Source organism: Chaetodon trifascialis, chromosome 18, assembly GCF_039877785.1.
Source record: "Chaetodon trifascialis isolate fChaTrf1 chromosome 18, fChaTrf1.hap1, whole genome shotgun sequence".
Taxonomy (NCBI): Eukaryota; Metazoa; Chordata; class Actinopteri; order Chaetodontiformes; family Chaetodontidae; genus Chaetodon; species Chaetodon trifascialis.
In genome coordinates, this window is record NC_092073.1 from 15,960,243 (window position 1) to 15,982,405 (window position 22,163).

Consider the following 22,163-nt stretch of genomic DNA (forward strand, 5'->3'; position numbering starts at 1 on the left):
AATTAAAAGATGGTGTTGCTTTTCCTCCTCCGCCGTTATGCTGATGAGGCTGCAGTTCATCACCGGGAAGGTAGAGCTTTGTTTTTGTGTGTGGGTGGAAGGACATATGGGTTTATGTATTAACTATTTGTGTCAAAAACCATCATCACCCTGGTCTGATAAACCATAATGTGTTGCAATGTAATGACAAACTTGAAAAGGGATTGATCTGAGGGAAAAATGAATATTTATTGATGCAGGAAAGTATGCTTTTTGTTTTTCCCCGGCTCCTAGGGGGAAGGTGTGAAATCTAATAAAGCCATTCTCAGGAGGGGTGGCTTTGATCAGGGATTCTCTAAACAAGCAGCAAGTCCCATGTGAAAATAAGATCTATATGCTCCAACATGTGCTATCTTTATATCTCGACTTCTGTTTTTGCTAAAAGAGGGCTGTTGTATTGGAAACAGCTGAACCATTTCAGTTTGAGCCTGAGGCAACGTTCTCCTCTCAAAGAAGTGTCTCCATGCACCGCACAATGTGTCAGAAATATTTTCCATGAAGTCTATCCGAACCGCTTCTTTTTCAGTACAGCTTCCCAAGGTGCAAACATGCAATTTATCAGAAAACATGTTTTTTACGCTAATGAGCTCATTTTGTTTATTGGAATTGTATTCTATTTAAAAACTACCAAATCTGTATATTTTAAGAATGTACTTTTGAAAAAGGTGTCAAACAAGGTGTCTAAGTGGAGGTTATTACAGAAATATATGGTATGTTTTTCACACACAACAACACATGGTACACATACCAATTACTGAAAGTCTGTATTTGTAGAAAAACAATAATAAAGGTGAAAATGACAAACTGATGCTCTGGGTTTTATCACTATTCTGAGCACTAAAATTAAAGCACTATCATATCTGCCTGGTGACAAATCGCGGTGGCACTGATCATTTACAGGATTTAGGACGCCACAGCTATTAGCGAGGCAGAAGCAGCAGTAGAAGGGCATGTCAGGGTTAAAATGGCATGCAGAAATAGCCAAATAATGTGGCGAGGGGTGATGTGTGATGCAGCAGAACTGGAGCGATATGCTGATCTGACGATGCAGAGTGGGCAGTGCTAGCTGTTGCTCCATGCAGAGTCGGTGTGTGTCTCACTGTGGCTCCTCTCACACTCCAGAAGGTCACACAGGAAGTGGCTTACACACACACACACACACACACACACACACACACACACACACACACACACACACACACACACACACGTTTTGGGCCAACCTCTTAAAATAGCAGGAGAGGTTTTAAGCTCAGGCTACTTGCATTGGAAATGGATATTTGCTCCTCTGTAAACTCGCTCTGATTGTTATTGGGTTATAAATGGATTCTTTTCACAATTAACATAAATACTACAAGACATTTTATACACATTTCCCCCAAACTCAGCCAGTTTGGCATCTTTGGAAACTTTTGGGGATCACTAGAACATAGAATAAGTTATTGAGTTTGAAAAATATTTGGGTTAAGTTTGTTATGAATGTCCACGACTTGCTGTGCTGATTATTTTTCAGATAAACTGACTGTTGGGGGCGATATTAATATAGATATTTGGGAAATAAAAAACGTTATAATGCGAAAAATGTTTTTTTCACATTTTGGCTTGATAGACGACTAATCAGTTGCCCAAATTTTTGTCAATTAACTGACTGATTAACAGACGAATGCTTTCAGTGGTAATAAACAATAAAATTACATTTGTGGTTGACATTTCTTGTGAAATGTCACAGTATAAAAAAATAACCCCTGAAATACCACTAGCATAAGAAAAGGAGGAGAAAAAGCGGCCACAGAACATGTTCCAGAGGGATGGCCATGCAGCCGTGTGAACACACTTAACTAACAACTTCCTTCACATTGGATGCACTTTGACAAACGGCCCTGCTCCTCAGCGCTTACGCCATGTGCCTCAGCATTAACGCTAACGCCCCGCGGTATGGTCGGCTGGACAGGCACTTGACTGATGGCTCTATTAGAGCCCCCCACCACGGCACCTAGTCCTATCCCGGGCCATTCTCCGGACTGGACAGGATGCTGACAACGCACTGATGGGCTAAGGGGAAGACTAAATGGAGGGTCTAAACATACCAACAGCCACATTCAGAGAAGCGCCAATAGACCAACACACATAAAAACAGACACTGGCACATGCGTGTTAAGGGAGATGTGTGGACACGGCTGTGCGCACACACACACAAGAACTGCACAAGGAAGCAGAAAGGATTTAGCCATGCTTCACCTTTTGTATGTGGTTGGAACAATGGCTTACACAAATACAACACACAGCTGATCTGCACCCCTCCGATTCCGCCTCTTTGGTGGCTTGTTCCTGAGACCACCATGAAACATGGAGGCCACTGAAAGGCTGGCTCTCGATAATCAGCTCTGAAGGGGGTGGAAAATACAATTCATATCTCCACTCTTCTTGGGAAAGCAACCACTGGAGCAGGAAATGACAGTGGATGTTTTAATCTTCAAACGGTGAGCACCACGCTCCCTCAGGCTAGATGGAAGAATCTGCTCAAATGTGACGGAGCTGCCTACCCGTTTGAGCAGCCCGCTCACTAGAACAGCTCAGACCTCTTTTTATTTTAAACGCTTAGAAAAATTAAATGTCTTCCAAAATAAATGTATATTCAACTGCAAACAGAAAAAAAAAAATCAAAGAATTTGCTCAGAGCTCTTTCTGCAAGCCTCCCTGACATTCACAAGCCTTGTAGCTCAGATTGTGAAGCTGTTATGCAGAGCTCCTTGGGTAAGACAGGCAGACGGAGCTGTCTCTCGAGGCCCAGTCCGACACCACTCTCCTGGGCGACACTATAAACACCTCGGCCCCCTGGCACCTGTCATCCACGGCTGCCTGCTCCCTTCCAACAGGGCTCGAAGGGGATTTGCAAGGTGGAGAAATGACACGACAAACAATTACGTCCCAACACCCCTCGATGTTGCTCCTTTCAAGACTTCCCTAATCCTAAAATGAATCTGATGTCGATGATTTCAGTTGTAGCCTGAAGAAAACAAAGAAAGAGGCGAGTAGAGACAAAGTATAACAGGTGACATTCAGCCAAATGGAGTGTCTGTGGTCCAAATTCAGATTGAAATGAGCTCAATTTATCAATGTCAATAACGGCGGCAATCCCAGGATAGAGAGACATGCATATTAATTGAAAATAATCAGATTAAGCCCTACTACAATCTGACATTTTGAGATGGGCACTTTATCTTCAGGGCTAGAGAGATGCAAGATTGCCTACGTACAAATCAGAGAACACTGCTTAATTGCATGTTATCACCCTATGATTGCCTTGGCATTATATAAAACAGTATGGTAATTACTCCACAGATAGCGATGCAAATAGCCTCAGGCTGCTGTTCCCACAAAAGGGAGTGGAGAGAGGGCACAGGGCTGAACATCTGGCCAAAGAGGTAGCACAATTGAAGTGTATAGTCAGGTGATTAGCTACATCACACAGGTGTTAACAGAAACATATTTGACACTTGACTCTGAGCCTAAACAGTTGGCACCTTAAGCATGAACCGGGGTTAAAAACTGGAATCTATATTGGAAGATGTGTAAGAGCTCGATGGAGAAGAATGTAAGTGGCCCTCATGGTGTCACTGCCGCTCAGCCCAGTGAGAACAGATGCACTATGGGCCAGCTGGAGGTCCCCTCCCTCAGCAGAGCCCCCCACCCCCCAGCCCTGGAGGAAACACAGCTCTGAGGGCTGCCGTCATATGTTTTCAACGTTTGTACAACGCCTGATAAATGTAATGTAAAAGGGGCTTTGTGTGCGGGGGGCAGTGGGGGTTGACTGTGATTGCTGGTAATAACTGACTAATAGAATAAAGCAATAACGCACAGCCTCAGGGCGAGAGGGCTCTGTACCGACAATTTCATACTGCAGATTTATCATCGTGTGGAAATTAGCATTTCAGTCTGTTCACTTTCCCATCTGAAGGAGCTCCGTCATGAGACTGTGTGCCCTGAAAAGATGTCTGTCAACTTCAGGTCTCCTTCGTCACGACTCTCCATAACTCTCCCAACTCCCCACAGAGAGAGACATCTCTAAGTTGACAGAGAACAATAATGATGGACATTTGCGGCATGGCTTTTCTAGGCACTTCATAAACAACAGTTCGAACACTGGGAACCAATACAGAGATGATATTTAAATGTGGTTGATTTGTTCCTTAATTTACCAATCCACATCTAAAAGAATGAGAACATGAAATGATTCACTCGTCCTTCACTTTCAGCTGAAAAAGTGAGCTTTTCTGCATGTTGTAAGCATGTGAGACACTTAAAAACTGCATTAAATGATTTTTTTAAAGTTATAGCTCCTTATCAAGACTGATTAATCTAAATACGCATACTCAAATACAATTTGGTAGTCACAGATAATGCCAGCTTTGCCTGTCATTGTTCCGTTGAGCTTGATTAGGTTGGACAAATTACTAAATAAAGAGAGAGGTAGCTAATGAGAGTTCAAACTTCCATTATGCCATATTGATAAAAACTTAACTAATACTGTAGAATTCCTATTTCAAGCAAAAAATCCTCCACATTTGTTTCCTTGAACTCTTATTTTGTGTACTTTTATACACTCATATCAAAAACACAGCAGACATGAAAAGAGAAGTTTCGCCTGTGAAGTTTGTGCTTGTCTTTAAGTTCGCTTTTACTTGGTGTTAATTTTCTCCAGAGTGCTTGTTTCTCACTAACAGAGTCAACGAGCAACTGAATAAGCAAATGGTACTTAGTGGATAATTTTGTTTACAATGTTCCAGAGGCCTATGATTAGAATATTAATTAGGCCCATCTATGACGGTCAGATAATAACAATGTCAGTGGGCTGAATGGATTCTGTGACCTGTAAAAGGCCTATTCACAATCTCCAGTCTGCCATAGTTCATTCTTTTGGCCACAGGCAGCAGACTTTTTCACACCCTTTTCTAAACGTTCCGATTGTCCCTTGCCAAGACACTGTGGAAGAAAGTATGTCAAGAAATACAAATATGTTAGAGTGCATGTTTTATGTCAAACAAAGTTGAAATGCACAGCTCATTTGGAACTTTTTCTGACTTGACATCAATTTCCTGAAAAGATGTCACTTAATGTGCAAAAGAGTTGACTTGGTATGTTTGGGCTTTAATTACATGACACGGATCACAAACACCAAAGCAGAGGAAACATCCGGCCGCACCCACAGTCGATGTTCACTTGTCCTGCTAATGAATTAGTGCTGCCTTGTCTGATCGTACCCAACCACTAGCACTGAAAGTTTGAACACGAAAAAACATTAGGAATTAACCTTATCTTGTATTATCTGCTGTAACTGACATCGTGCCCATGTCTGGAAAATTACATCACATGAGATCCATCATGATGTGCAGCCAGAACACTGCAAGATCTTGAATTAATAGTCCAGATGTAAAGAGTATCCCTTGTTTGCCCTGTTAATGTGAGAACATTACTCAAGTTGTGTCTCCTGGGATGTCAGTGGGACGCCTCTGTTCAGTGACGGGATGCCTCAGTTAGGGAGGCCAAAGACATTTGCTGTACAGGCTTCTTACAGCAATTGGAGCACTTAAGAAACACAGCCAATAAAAATACGACTTCCTCACGCTGACTAAAAAGAAGGGTTTCAAGGGTCAGTAGGTTCATTGTGTGCATTATTGGTTAGTCTCTTGAGAAAAGGCAGGATAAGCTTTTTTTTTTTTTGCTCCTTGAGCTCACTGACAACATCCCATGAAACGAGATAGCTAATCCACATGCAATTAGGAGGGGAGTTTTCCAACAGCAGAAATATTTGATTTACTTCAAGGAAAGTTTGACTTTTACAATGTTTGCAGTAAGTGAAGTCCAAATATACATTTCTGTACCTGGTTTTCATTTCTAGATATTCATTGACACTTAACTGATGTCACAGCCCAGTATCAGGGCAGTTTGTGAGTCACAAATTAAATCTCTGGATTTGTGTACGAATTTTCTTTCGTGACGATTAGCCCAAACTCAGGACAAACACAGTACAAAGGGGGAGAAAGTCTGCATTGGGAGCTGGTTGGGGTGGATGGGTTAAACACAGGACTTTCACTCAGGAGACTGGGATTCAATTCCCATGTCTAACCAAGAGTTGAGTTAACCAAATGGTTTTGGTGCCTAAAGCTTACCGTCACCTGAAATGTTTCTCAACAAGCTTTATTTTGAAAGCCTAGTTGGACATTGCGCATTTTTTATTACTAACTTGACTACGGAATGAGAACAATGGTGGATGCATTGCAGGCATGAAAGATACTTCCAACTATTTAAAAGTTGTGCTGAGTGTCACAAAGAAATGGAAAATTCTTGTCCGTATATGTTTGAATCCTTCACATTAAAGTTTGTTTTATTGCACAAACTGTCTTGAGACTGTGTGAGATTTAAACCAGTCACTCGGACTAAAATTATGCAAGTTGCTAAAGCTAGCTGATGACAATATTCAGGAGTATAGTGTATGTTGTAATAAGTATCCTTGAATGTTCGTGCTCCTATGATGTGACTCTTTTCCGGAAGAAATGAAACTACCATCTACGAGAACTGACAACCAGCGGTTTACTCAGCGTAAGGAATTGCAGGGGTTGCTGTCATTGTTGTCTATGCTAGCAGCTGTTGTGCAGCTAAATTCTACATTTTATCACATGAGTACTGCTTATGTGTGCATGAGGCAAAGGGCAAACACCTACTTTTACATGCACAGTGTACGTGAATGGTCAGGTGATGTGAGTTTTCAGGTTTTCTGACATGGTGCTAAAATGCTTGTCTGGATGGAGATCGTTTTCATTTTAAAATTGAGACGTATTAGTGTGGACCTAGCTGTAAAAAGCACTGCAAATGTATTCAAAGCCAAACCTCATTTGAAGGAAAGCAAACAAGACACAAAGTGTAAGATACACATTTACAGTAGATACAAACAAGACCTCAAAGTGCTCCAGGCTGAATTTCTTTAGGATTAACTCCCTGGAGAGCGTTAGGCGTAAATCAACCCATCATCCCCCCTCCAAAAAAAATTCAATCTTTGTGAATCGAGTCAAAGAGGCATTTTGTCTCCTCATTTCAGGAACACTTAGTGTTGTGTTGGAATTACTGGGCTGGCAGGCATGTGGCTAGTGGCAGTGGACTGCGGTGAATGAGTTAAATCAGCGCCTCGTGAACTCGACCCTGTGTCGTCACGAGAGGAAAGAGGCCAAAGACTCACGCAATGAGGGTAATCCAACAGTGAGCCGGTGTGGCAGCGCTGCTTCCCGCTGGTCCCAGAAAGGCTCAAATAACTCCCATGTGCACCCAAGGAGAGCAGAGGACAGGCATACATCAGAGGGGGGCTGGAGGTTGAAGGAGTGTGGATTTATCCTGGAGTTTCAGAGAGATGTTCCAATTGCAGCCTGCACCTAGTTGCTTTAGTGTCATCAATTCTGCCAATAGCAGAGTCATTGACTGTGGTGATGGCTCTGTGGACTGTCTGCTGTCACAGAGATTGGTTACCGTAAAGCTAGGTCTAGCTGACACTGATACTGTTACACAATTTCAAACTAAATTCTGTTTCTGACTGTGTTTGTAGTGTGTTCACCCCTAGAAACATGGCAAAATACTTGACTGACTGTAAGAACTGTTAGAACACCAGCAAGAAAATGACACCAATAGTCTTTGGTAAAACATTTTTGCATTTAGAGAATACGATAACAGTATATCTGCTGATACTCAATTATTTTATACAGATACAAAATATATCCAAACCTTTCCATTAAGGATCTTTGTCAGTGTTCTGTCGAGGGCACACTTTATGATGGCACTCTTTCCAAGTTTGGTGTTTGGCATCTCACCACTGCAGTTTCTTGTTATTTATCTGCCCTCATATACACTCATACGGAGTTCTCTGCAATAAAACGATGGCTGAGATGTCGCTCCAGCTGATATATTGGTCAGACTCTAATCATTTCACTCCCAAAATGTTACACAATAAAGATAAGCACCTTTTATAATTTATAGTATTAGTATGATGAGACAAATCATGTTGGCTAAAGTATCTGTATCTACTAATTGCTCCAAATGTTATATTCCAATCATTTATCCTCTGCAGCCAAGTGTCTGCAGTGTGTTGGCTTAGCAGACTAATTAATTTGAACTGAAGATTTCCCCAAGCTGCTTTTCCTTCCTCTAATGAGAGACAAGTGCCAGTCAAAGTGGGAGCCATACTGCTGTCCAACATTAAAATAGAAGCCTTCAGCAGTCTGTCTGGGGCGTGACGGGGGTTGGAGGGGTGATTGCTCCGACCGGCAGCCACCACCTGCTTTGCTTGTTCACGCTGTCATTGGTGCCCTTTTTTGGTGCATGCAGAGTCTTTAAGAGTTTAGCTATGCCTTTGATGCCTTCTTTGATTTTTAGAATATGCACAGGATCAATAAGGAGCACAGACTTCAAAGCTCAGACACCCCTTCACCTGCTGTTGGTCACCCTTTCTGAAGTGTTTCCAATCACATACAGAGACTAAACAAACAGTCAGGAGGGGCAGGGTGGAAGCTGACTTCATGATCAATAAAAACTAAAACCATGCATGGAGAAATTTGGCAGCTTGATCAGACTAAACAAAATGTTTAGGACACTTGGGGTTCCTTTTAATTTGAACATGATATTCCTTTGCATATAAGTCAGAGTGGAGGAAAGGACCAGCAGTAAGTCTCAAAGTGAGAACATGCAAGACTCTTTCTTAAATATGATTTACAACGATGGCCTTATTTTACGAGCCAAAATGTATGCTAATATTTCCACTGTAGAAACATGCACACACACACTTCAAAGTGCTAAGATTAATGCGTAATAATCTCCAAGAGCCATAACGGTTTAATAACTCACTCAGATGTCTCTAATATGTCACTCAAGTCTCAAACACTAAACATTTGATAATAATGCTTTTCTTTCTTTTTCCTCCGACAAATCTAGTAACCTAAGTGGCAGCAAAGTTCAAAGAAACAGATTGTAATGCATGTTATGGAAATAAACCCAGGGCTGATTATCCTTTAAATCTCTGGCTGCCCCAACCCCCCTCGAAAAATGGCTGTCATGATGAAATGACTATCCTTTATTACATTCTTCTCCCTTAATCCTCCTCAATTTATTAGAGGGGGAGTGCCTCGGCACAACAATGCCAAAACTCATTTCCATGGGAGCCCACACTGCATGATGTCCATGGAGGGAGAGACAACTGATTTCCTATGCAAAGGGACCTTTTGAAAGGGGGGGAAAGGAGACAACTGATTCTTTTATTGCAAATGACTTCAGTGTTTTGTTTAGGGGGGCTGAGGGTAGTGAAGCCAGCATGACTTCTGCCTGCACACTTTTATTCAGCTGATGCAGGTGCATGGCTAATTGCAGGTGTGGCACTGGCCAGCCTCCACCTTTCTGTATATCCTCATGCACACACACATGCACACACACAGACATGCACTCAGACACTTGGCTTTCTGTATAGACATTAGCCAGGTACTGAGAGAATAGATCAGCAAGCGCCTCATTTGCATTTTCGCCATTCAAACTCTGCTGTAAGTCTGCGAGAAACTGAAGGGCCCTATTCAGAAATCTTAATAGTCTAGTGGGTATCACAGTGTGGGAAAGCTAAGCACAAACTTTCTGTGTGAGGAAAATTTACAAAAGACTTACTGTGAACTGTTAGCTCATTGTCCCTGAAATAAATAATAGGAGGGAATTCAGTTTAGTTCCTGAAGGAGAGGCTGTAATATGGCAAACGCCAAATCCAGCAGCAAATGTGGAAGAACAAATCTGATAATGGAAAGCTTTAATTTCCATTTTGTCAGTTAAGCAAGATTTTAACCACACTCTCTTTTCGTCTTTACTCTTTTTAACGTTTAATTTTTGTACTATGCCATCACCCCCCACCCCAACCCTCTCTTCTCTTAAATGTGATGTGAGTAGTAGCGTAAAAATGAGTGCGGGAGGGAAAAAAAAAAGAAACTTCTTAATGAAACCTCTCTCTCCAAATCCCAAATGAGAGGAAATTACTCATCAAGTGATTATGAAACTGTTGGCATTATAGAAATCAGAGTGAAAGAATAGAGTCAGGAGGAAAGGAGGGAGGGGGCTGGCAATTTGTTCTCAATGGACAGCGGATGAAGAGGTGGCAAGTTAAAGTCTCCAATCTGAAGGGTCTCCTTGTAAAGCTAATTCCAGTTAATGGCCAGGGAACAAGGCTCCGCTAACCCACTGTATCTGACATCCAGGCTCCAGGTAATCAGACTGACATTAATGCAGCCTCCAAAAGAGACACCTCGTCATCAGGAATTTTCCTCATTGGCACCGAAAATGCCAGGCTGCACACCTCTGACTGCGTGGCCCCCACATCTATTAACCTTATTGATTTGGAGCCCTGCTGAGCCCCTCCAGAGCTCCCGCCCCCCTGCTGCTGGACTGAAGTGGATCAATCCTACGCCGGGGGCCACAACTCGATAACAACCCAGTGCCAGAGACTACTGTTTACAACCTGAAATGAATACACTCATAGATGCTGCTCTGTATATTCACTGCTCATCTATGGACAGTTTTGCATCTGAAGGCTTTAAAAGTTTTAAGAAATGTTAGTTATACCTAAATAATGGCTGGTTTACAGGAAACTAACCACTAGTAGTTACCCATGTCCAGGTGTGCTATTTTAGATAAAAAGACAAAAATTTGAATAGCAAAAATAAGAAATTAAGTACAGATATTTGTCAAAAGAGCACATCACTGTACAGTATATTAACCTCTGCTGCTACGACCAGGCAGCCAAAACTACTCTGCTCATTGATTTTTCACTGCAGTTAATTTACACTAACAAAGTGCCCTTCAGAGTAAATATTCTGCATCAAACACTTCAGGCAATCAGCATACTCTGCCCCACCATTGTACGCTTAAAGTTTAATCAATGCAAATTACATGTAACAAGCTTAATATTTTGCATCGCGCCATTGGGACAATAGCTGTCGACGCTTATCACTCTTACTGTTTTGGGCAGCGGAGTGACCACAGAGCAGAGAGTTTACTTTGTGCTGTTAGACATAAATTGCTAAATAAATATTGCACAATTTTTCATGTTTTCCTCTTCACAAGTAACCTAACACTACTGGACGAGAGAACATCTGTATGTCTCTATATTCAGTTTTTAAGTGATTCACATACATAAAAACCAAGCTTTGCTCTACAGTGAGTTCCATTCCTTTTTGAAGTGGGGTCTCAAGAAAAGAAAAGGCATCTGTGAAAACAACCCACTGTGTCTTTAAACTTTGAGCACATTCTTACGGACCAGCTGTAACAACTCCAGCAGTACAACAACACCACGAAGTCATTGATATCCATTGTAACACTATGGGACCTTTGGACGGAGCCTACTATCAACATCGTGACTGCTGATTTTTAATTTTCTCAACATTTTATCTTCCTATGCCAAGCAGTTCTGGCATGCAGCAAGTGCCAGCGTGGCAGAAGTGGCAGCAGCAGCGCTCACATTTTCCACAAATGTAAATGGCTGGTAATACTGTAGCATTTACTGTGTGGCAGTGTAGTGCTGGATGCCTGGTAAGCCACTACAGGCTCTGCGTGATGGAAGCATAAGCATCAGTGTCGAGAACGGTCGGTCTCATCTGCGACTCATCATCAGCTAGTGGAGCCCAGCAGGGGGAAAAATGTACACCCAGGGCAAATCTGTAAACACCAATTTAATCTGCATGGAGAAAGTTACTGTCATCAGCTGTGACAGCAAAAGCCTCTGGGCCACGCCAATGCGCAAAGAGTCACTCTTCTTCCCCCAATATCTCTGTCAAATGCAGACATTAAGCCATTATGGACGTCAAAAATCTGCCATTGAGAAGTTCTTTTCTCTCTGCCAGTCAACGCTGCAGAATGTGTTGTGCAGGGCCACAGTATAAATGACGTGGATACCCTGCAGTTCCTCCTTTACATTAATTGCTGACAAATTGCTAGTGACCTTTAGAATTAGAATTAGAAAATTTAGCATTTATCATATAATTATTCATGTTTCACAAAAGCTGATTTTGGATTTTTTTTTGACAATTACAAGACAAGCAGTGGTGAGGAAAATGTGCAACCTTTAATGGTCAGATGTTGTTGTAATTAATTTAGGGTCATACTCAGGCTTAAGAAGATTTTCCCCATATCTGTAGCTTTTAAAACGTGACTGCGGGTGTAGTAGTCATGTTGCTTCTTGGCAGCGGAGCCAGACTAAGGCAAAGTCAACACCAGGGACGATGAACATTTAACAATAATGAGAATTACTAGCGGTCCCTCCCCTGTTTTTCATACCCTAACATCCTGATTTCATGGGTGACACTTAGGGACCCCCCAGGCTCTCTAATGTGCGCTTGGGGACCCATGTGGTAGTCATAGCCAAGGCTTTTTACAGACACAAGGATAAGTCTTGCAGTACAGGGAAATGCAGCATGTTTTTTTGAATTTGATACACTGTAAATCTCATGCAAACTGAGTTTAAAAGCATTTTCTTCAGCTAAACAGTTGTTTACACATGAGTAATTCCATCGTGGTCTGGATTTTCTTCATTACATACCTGCGTTGGTGTTTTGTAGCTGATTATCAATGCAAACCCCAAACTGTCAATGTGACCTCTTCATGCTCGGCCTTTTCTTACCACCAGTAGAGACTGATGTCACCGGACTGGTGGCCTAGCATCCACGGTCTGCGATCTGTCAATCCCATTTGGGGTCACCATGTTTGCAATGGCAGGGACTTACACGGTTCAGCTGGCTTGGGCCCAGAGAAGGGAAGGGGGCAGGCCAAGCGGGCTATCGCAATGCCCCCTGGGGCGGCTCCTGACAGACTAGGAACATCAGGACAGATTTGGGAAGGCAATGTCGACGGGGGAGCATGGGAGGGTCCGGCAGCGAGGGAGCAACCCTGCAGCAGGGCAGCTTCCCAGAATTCATTACTCACAGCTAATTTACAAACAAGGGGAAAACCTGGCTGCAGGACAGACTTCAGCTTGTGGCCTCCTGCTATTGCCCTGCACCTTTCACATGACTTCTCAGTCCTAGTTTTCCTTGGCCAGCTTGGGGTAAAGTAAAGCATTTGAAACTTCCATATGGGTGGATGGAGCCGGGACAGGGATCACTTATTTCTTTACCACAGCACTGTGTACTTTGGCCTGCTCTCAAACGCAGTGGATGTGGGAGCACACTGAGTGAATCCTGTGCAGTATATGACCTTACAAGATACAGTCTACTCATAAACGTGCATATAAAGTGGTGATTTGATTTACTTTACACTGTGTATATTTTCTATCTAATCAAATTGCAGTCCTGCAGATCCTTGATTCACTTTAAAGATGCTAGAGGTTGGGGAAAATCTCCAGGAGAGCCACATATTGCATCACCCCTGCTGCTTTAACCCATTTACTTCATATCTCCAAGCCAAGGCCTGGGATTCCAGCACCGGAGTGGTTTTGCGTAGCGCTGGGCTAAAATAATTAGATGACACCTTCAATTGTCTCGTCACCCCCTTTAACCAAGACATTCACAGCCGCTAATTGAATGAACTGAAAGGAAGGAAAGCCTAGACAATCCTGGCAACTCGTAAATCTTCCATAAACGTTATTTGTTGGGGAAAAAAATGGTGAATCCCATGCTGTTAAATTCCTTAGGCCTGCTGTTGTCGATTAAAAGGACAGTCAGCTGGACACTCCTGTCCTACTGTGTAATGGTCAGTGGCCAGGCCAGCGACCCCTGCTGCTTTGAGTAAATTAACAAGGGGCAGGACATTCTCTGTTGTTTTAAATCACTATACAAATACATGGGCAACAACCTCAGGAGGCCAAATGTCAACAAAGACAAAAAAAATACTGTTTGGGATCCCATCATGTATGTAAACACTTGCCATGAAGCTTTATTTATTCTACATATTTTCCTGAGTAGCTGTTGATTGGATGCTAACTGAGAGTATGTTGTCAGGGATGGTGGAGGATTAAAGTGGGGTCTAATTGAATATTTGCTGTTGCTGTAATGCGCAGTTGCATTACAAAGCTATAAAAAGCTATGTATTTAAAGGGATGGCACTCAGTACAACCCCAAAATTGGAGGAGATGACCTTTAAAATGTAAATAGATGGTCCCAGTATCCATGCTGTAACCTACATAGAAATTGAATTACACAGGGATAAAGCATAATTAGATACCATTTAAAAAAGGAGATAGTCTAATTATTGGTGAAGCAGCTTAAGTTGCTTTGCTCCTTAATTGAAGTACATCATGAATGCAGTGCGAATCTGTCCTGGCATGTTCAAACCAAATCTAAATCTTAATTAAATTTTGTGCAAAAGAAAGTGTTAGAGAGGAGCCTTAATCCATTTAAGGGAGGATGGTGAAGGGCTATTAGAGGGTGTTAATTCGTTAATCAGAACTTTGTGTGGCCATCCTTTACTATATTGAAGTCTGCACTATATTTGAACCACACAGCGGGAGGTGTATACAAACAGCCTCTAGCCATTGTGGATGTAGGTGCTGGGCCAGGAAATTAGAAAAGGCATTGAGTGAAGTCTTGAAAAAAAAAGCTCTCATGATGGTGTAATATTCTCTTTTTCATGTGTTTTTTCCCTCATTTTCCATCATGTTGTCCTATTATGCCATTCTGTTGATATTTCCTATTGAAATGGGATCATCCTCAAACAAGCACCTAAGACAGGTAAGCCGTGAGTGGCCGTGGTAACAAAGGCTCCACAGGGGTCAAGTTCCTGTGTAAAGCCCGTGTTAATGACATCATAATGGATGGAGGACTGTGGTCTAACTACAACTTCAAAGTAGGTGAGAGATGGAGGGAGAAAAGAAGCTTAGGAGATGAGGAGACCTTTCTATGACCACGTCCTCTAATAGAAACACCATCCATCCTCATGACGCAGCATGGCCTCCTGGTCTCAAAGCCCCTAACTGCAACACAAATATATGCACAGAAATGCACAACAAAGCCAATTGCTTTTAAGCCCGCAATTGAGTTTTCTAGTCCTAATACAGCTGCTGAAGAAGCAGTGTGCCATTCATGATGCTTTACTCCCTAAAAAGAAAAGTTGAGGACACATCCTTGACAAAATCCTCTTTTCAGACATAATCCACCTAGCACCATTTTACTTGAGGACTGGAGTGTGTAACATCTGATCTTATCCCAAAAGCCATTCAGCACTATGTAGTGCTGGCTTGATTATGTTCCTGGTACACACAGGACCCTTTCACTCCTTAGTGCCTTCCCATCACACCTGGGATAATAAAGAGGATTTAAACAGGTCTGAATAGGTTAACCAGGTGTTGAAACAAATAATGGTTTAAAATTGTAATTAACATGGCTTGAATAGAGCATTGCTCTTGGTAAAGGTCTCCTCTGTTGAATGACTTTGGTATGCAAGGGAACACAAGACTGAAAGGGCCCCGTCTTTGTCACTGGAGAGAATAAGGAACTAATGGGGAATTAAGATCTTTAGAGCCTGTGTGCTTCTGTTATATGGCTTTTCCCCTTTTCTTCAAGGATGTAATGCCACAGTTCATAGTCCTGCCCAGCGAATTAGTTGCACTTCCCCTAAATGTTTAACTGCTGCCAGTGTGCTATGCTAAAATGCAACCTAATTAAAAGAGCCTGAGCTCGCTTAAGACCACAGTTATTTCAGAAAGCCACAAAAGACAAGAAAACAAAGCTTGTGCAGTCCATCCAACACAAACATAACATGTTGTGTTATTTTTGGTTTTTATTAAAAGCAGCTTTAAAAATCTGGCATTTAACATTGTCATTATCTATAAATACAGGCATGGTATACAGTAGGATATGTTCAGCCACTGCCTAACACTTATACATGGAAAGCATTAGCATTTAAATGGCCTTCTATTCTTATTGTGGGCATTTCATTATAAGCCTCTGTGGTCAGAAACACATGCCGGCTCTGTAGCTGACATAGATGAAGAGCAGAGAGACCACAGAGGTTCAGAACAACAGTCGTAATTTCTGAGAATTTATTTCATCACAGCTCTTTGTGTGTGTGTTCTTTTGGCATTTAATTGGAGCGGGGTATGTCCATGTCACTGCAAAGTCAAGTTTTCAGTTCCTCTCTGCCGCAAGTAAGTCAAAGCCGAAGGGTCACATTCTACAAAGTTTCCAAACATCAGCTGTAGAACTTCCACACGGTTCTTCATTTCCTCTGAGTGTTTTGAAGCCCCCCACAGAGAAGGTCCTAATCTTGACGCATCAAGCAATGAACAGAGAAAAAAGGCTGATTGCAAGTGATTGACAGGCCATGCGGTTACCACAGTAACTCCTTTTTGGCTTTCTATGGAAGTCCAATTCATCATCAGAATTAGATGACTCTGAAAGGGTCTATTATCATAAGGGTGCACATGTGAGTGGCGCAATCGACTACCTGTGAATCGATCGAACTGTCTGAGTCAAGCACTCAACATATGTGTTAAAAATAAGGCCAAAGTGTGAGGAGAATATGCCGGATTTTCAGATATTGTACTGTATTTCACTTTGCTTTGTTGCTTTGTGTGAGATTGCTCTTTTGCAACTGCTGCTGAAAGTGGGTTCTTACGTTTTTTTCTGTCATTTTATAGGATTATGGATCACTTGCTTGGAATAGTTTTTCAGCAGTAGTCCAGTGATGAATGGGCAGTTTCACATGCAGATGCAGATCGTGTCTGAGGAGAAAAAAATGTAGATAAATACAATACGCTCATTCATATATATATATATATATATATATATATATATTTATAAAGTGCAATGGCACTTCCACAAGAAAATCTGCTTTATTCCCGAAGTGGAGGTTTTGATGACATAACAGGAAAAAACAGCCATTTCACCCCTGCAGTGGAATGAGTAATGAGGAAACGTACCCAAGCTCTCTCTTTCTTCATCTCTCCCCCTTTCTCTCTCTCTCTCTCTCTCTCTCTCTCTCTCTCTCTCTCACGCACACACACACAAATAAACAAAAATACCAAATGGTTTTATTGGCACAGTGTAGATCCTCTGTATAAAAAGGTCAGCTACGCTATATTGAAGGAATGTTGTCTTCATCTGTTTCAGGATAGCTGAAGTATGACTTTATCAACCAGTGGTTGTTGTTTCGGCGTGCCATTGCATGGGCTTTGGCGTTGCATGTACAATTATGTATACATAAACACACACATTGAAGTGAGTGATGAAGACAAACACATTTTATGAATTCGTCGATCTGCAAATAAGCCTAAAAGCAGGAAATCTCTGAATGTCGTTTGGATACAGCTGCTTGGTGTCTGTCTGTGTGTGTGTGTGTTTATGCGCCTGTGTTTGCATGGTCAGGAAGCAGGCCAAAGCAAGCGTCAGCATCGGCGTCAGTGCTGTGTAGCGTCAGTGTGTCAGAGGCAGCGGGGGCCGTGGCACCCATGCAGGCTTCCCATCAGCGCAGCGATGGAGCTGAGTTGGCCAGACAGCACCGCGGCACACTCCAAACTTACTTAGTGTAATTAAAGTTGAGAAAGGTTAAAGTTTGACACTGAGACAAGGCGAAGGGTTCTTTCTCCCAGGCAAGAGACAATATAGGGTACCTCGTCAAAGCGGCTAACCGGTGAAGCCCCTGACCCTCCTGGAAAGCAAAGGAGACACAGTGGAAATACAGACGCACATCCAGTATCATGATTAAGTGCTAGGACTTGAGAGGAGGGGACAATTGTGTGTACGTGTAATTAAATCGGCCAACCTTTTGTGGCACTCTTCCTATTCAGGAAGATACAGGAACATCTATCTGGAAGAAGGCGTGTTTAATAGTCTGTGATCCATGTCTGGAAGGAGTGTGTGGATACGCTCAGGGTTTAATCCTTAGAACAAACACAACAAGATGTAATGTCAACTCTAGACATAGTGGGAATTTAACGGTTTGAGAATGCCACAGATTAGCTTGTCAGCAGTTCACAAGAGCTGAGGTTGGAGACTAGAGACGAAAACAGTCCGATCCTGCCTTTTGGGTTAGACGTAAGACGTGGCCACAGGAAAGCAGACAAGAAATAAGCCTTAGCATATCAGTTCTCATGAAGTAGTTTCTGTATTCTACTACAAAAAATCATTTAAGGACATGAAAAGATGGATAGAAATGTTTTATATTACAAAGATCAACTGTAATACGTATGGATTGCTACCATGCACTTAACCTCACACTCATTCTTTTATGAACTGCTGCATCTGACATGTAAAAGCAGGCCTGTGCTGTAAGTGGCAGATTAAAGCAGCTTGATTGAAATATAAGTGAACCACAGTAACAGCTGGCAATTTACATTAATTTATGCATTTCTCCAAAGGACTTTTGCATTACATTACAGAATTTGTGATGTATGCAATTAATAGATGAACCTTTTTTAGGAACTCTTAGCTTAACTAGTTTTCCTAGTTTTTCTTCTTATTAAGTATGTTCTTAAACGCACATTATGTGTTTTCTCTTAATCAAAACCATGAAAACAAAAGATGTAGTTTGATAATGAAGCAGTGAATAAAATCTCTCTGGCGTGACTCAGGCAGAAATGTTCTTGGATGAAGTAATGCATTAAAGTTTTACTCATGTTACGTTTAGTCACGTTCGCTGACTTCCTTCCTCACTGTCTGATATATCATCTGGTGTTTCCTGTCTGCGATCAAATGAAATGCACCGTTTCCTTGAATACATTTACAGATTTCTCTGCGTACACAGCTTCATATATAACAAAACATATAACAGAGGCCGAGTTGTTTGTAGATGTTATAGTATTGAAATTCTACATATTCTAGCTTTAATTCTGAAAATAGACAACTCACAAAAAGCCATTTTGTTATTTAATAAGAATTACATGTATCTACCTCTCTTTTGTGTATGCATGAGTGTGCACATAAAGTCACAAGTCATGCACTCTTATGTGCATATGCAGCTTGTACTGATACACACATGCTTACTCACACACAGGAGTATGAGCATATGCACGTGTTTGCACATGTCAACATACATGCGCATGCACATTCAAACACACACATGGACCATTATTCAGTCATACGCACTCACATGCAGACGTAGGAGGAAACAATTGCCGCTTTGGGGCCGGGTCTCTGCTCTTTCAGCTTGAAGAGATGGAACACATGTCCCAGGCTTTGTGGATGTCAGGAGCCCATACAGGAAGCCCACCGTGTTTTGTTGATGTGTCACTTGCACCCTCTCCCCTCTTGTTGTGGTGAAACCCACTTTCTGTAAATGATAGACCCCTTTGTCTGCCATCAAAAGGACTCCTTTACTCTCCGCCATTCTTGAATGGGTCTTGGCAGCTGTCATGCAAAACCAGTGAATATCATTAGAAATTAATTCATCCAATCTATAAGTAATTACTTTTTTTTCCTTAAATTCCCCCTCTGCTGACCCCTCCACCTCACACCACAACCCATCATAATTATTGCTCCTAGCAACAACCTATAGCTCCCCGAAAAACAAATAAACAGCAGACGCCTCAAATCATTTGTAAAGTGAGCGGGGATGCTTAATAGAAACATCATTAAAATCATACATTTATTATGCAGACGCTGATGGAGTTAGTTATGTCTGTCCAAACGTCTGCATTACAAATGCCTCACTTGATTAACTGTCAAATTTGATTACAGATGGATTATATATTTAACAGCTGTAGGTAGACCACATCCCGGTGCTTTCCTTTTATGTTTTCTGGTCAGTAATTAGCATACAATTTGCAAGCATATGCATGGATTGTGTGTGTGTGCGCGTGTGTGCGTGTACTACATAGTTGAATTACTGTATGGACTGAAATAACTGTTTGTGAGAATGAGAATAGTGAGGAAATACTTTAAATTGTTAAAAATAGGTAATAAAATCAAAAAGAGATGCAGTGTAAGAGCTCCAGTGAGCAAGAAAATGGTGAAAAGACTGAGATATTAAATGCTGAATTTGGTTTTAAAGTTAAAGGTTCAGTCAGTGTGCATTAAGGAAGAAAAAAAAAACCCCAATCCTGCACGCACACTCTGAGCTTCAGCAGATATTAACATGTAATGTGCTAGCTCACACCTTTTAAAACGAGGAGGTAATGGACATTTCTTTTTGATGTCTTGTCCTTTAACTTTGTTAGTCTGGCATTTTTAATCCAGTTCAGATTAAAACACTCTCCTGTTCAGATACTTGAGCTCTGCAATATAAAGCCTCTAATCTCTGGTTCCCAACCGCAGAAAATCCTATTAAGATCACCTTCAGTTTAACACACGCATTGTTATGAAATGCAAAATATGCAGCTTCACTGGTACACTTTTAATTGAGGGTAAAGTGCCCCCGGTAGATACATACTGCACTGTATGCAAAAACCGTTTGAGTAATTTTGAGAATGTCTGTCAAGGAGAACCTCCAAACCACAGATTCTCTCTTGGGGGCTCCCTCAGGGCTGAGCCATGGGTGGGGGGCACAGGGGTTCCTTGGGGTATCATCGGATGTCTCACAAGAGGTGTCAGCTTGGGAGGATTTGACTGATTAGGTAATATTGCCGCATGTTCTCGTGTAAGCAACATTCTGAGAACTCATTTCCCGGCGTCTATCCCCCTGTAATTCTTGTCTTCGCCGTCACTCTTCCACAGCAACTTTCATCTCTTAACATGGCGACTCGGTGCTTAAAGAGCTGCCTGTGACAACAACCTTGATGGCGGTGGCAGGCGTCAGCTTTCTTTCGCAAAAGCCACTTACCCAAGAGGGCGCCCCCCTGGTGGATATGGTGACGCTTAAATTGCCCTCACGTCCAGCGTAGCAGCCACACGGCGACATGGGAGAGAGACTGTCTGGGCAGAGGTTTGCTACCATTCATCATCATAACCTCCTGTCCCACAGAAATGACCCCATAAATGCAACCAACTCATCGGCTAATGAGAGGTTGCTAACCTGTTGTCACAGACTGCGGTGCCAGTTTAGCTCACTGAGCTCTGACAAGTGAAGATGTCTAAAAATTAAATAAAACTGAACAGGAAATTGCTGAAATTCAACCAAAACAATGCTTTCAGTGGGTCTAAAGCCCAGCAATTGCAGCAGCTAATACAATAAATGACCACTTTATAGAAAATGAAAGAGCACGTCAGTTCACCTGAAAGCCTCTAAGGAGATCTGACAGCCGTTTGATGTACAGCAGCTGCCCAGCAAAGCATTCTTGACTTCTCAGATAAATATGGATTGAAAGATTAAACATGGCCCCTCATTTGAAATCCTCAGGCTGCACTTTGCTTTGCTGCTTTATTAAGGTAAAATTACATGCCACATTCACTGCTAAATAAAGCACGTCACACCTTTCAGTACCTGCGACCCAGTGCAAAAAGATTTCTGCTCCTGTATATTCATAATTCAGCCTGGTTTATACAACAGTAATTGGACAGTAATCATATTAGTAGATTATCTTTTGTAAGGAGTGAAGACTATCTTAGACATAACAAGTAAAGCACTTGGCTGTAGATGTGGATACAATGGGGGATGGGAGGTAGTTAAGCTTTCTTTAAAGCATCTGGTGAGAATGGATGAGCCTTTTATTTCTCCGATTTGTGATTCATGGATTTCGAGAGATGCTAAACCCAATTCTGGACCCCTCTTTCAAATAAGCATGTGTTGATATAAACAGGATGGTGGTCAGCCATCTGTTTTAAAGATAAACGTGTGATCAAAGGGCATAACAAAACGTGTAAGGGCCTTTTTTTCCCCTCCTCCTCCTCTTCTTCTTCTTCTTCTTTTTTTTTTTTCTTGAAGGAGAGTTTAAAGAATGTGGAGCGGTTTCCAGGGGATACGAATGAAAAGCTTTCGGAAATGTGGGGAGGAATTGAGCTGAAGGGGCAGCTTCTGAGAGAAATTCCCCTGTAGCTTTTGGAGCCGTGTGAGGAATCACCAGGGTTCTTCTTATCACACAAAGGAAGGGAGAGATGTGGTAATATTCAGTTACGGTGCTCCCCAGTCCTCTTTTAATGAATGTTGTTTATTAATAAAAGAGACAGCAACACACTGGCGCCCCTAGTCGACCTTTAACCCCTACTGTGTCCCTGAAAATTGCTAATATTGTTGCTAGTATTCTGAGGCCTTAA

General features: G+C 41.9%; 1 long non-coding RNA gene across 1 annotated transcript; it reads right to left on the reverse strand.

Annotated features, from left to right (window-relative positions):
* Positions 1-15,796: 15,796 nt before the first annotated feature.
* LOC139346867 (uncharacterized) lies at positions 15,797-21,333 on the reverse strand. Its single transcript, XR_011603287.1, has 3 exons — positions 19,126-21,333; positions 17,800-17,917; positions 15,797-17,685 (listed from the first exon to the last, which is right to left on the reverse strand). It is a non-coding gene; the product is annotated as an uncharacterized lncRNA (long non-coding RNA).
* Positions 21,334-22,163: the final 830 nt, after the last annotated feature.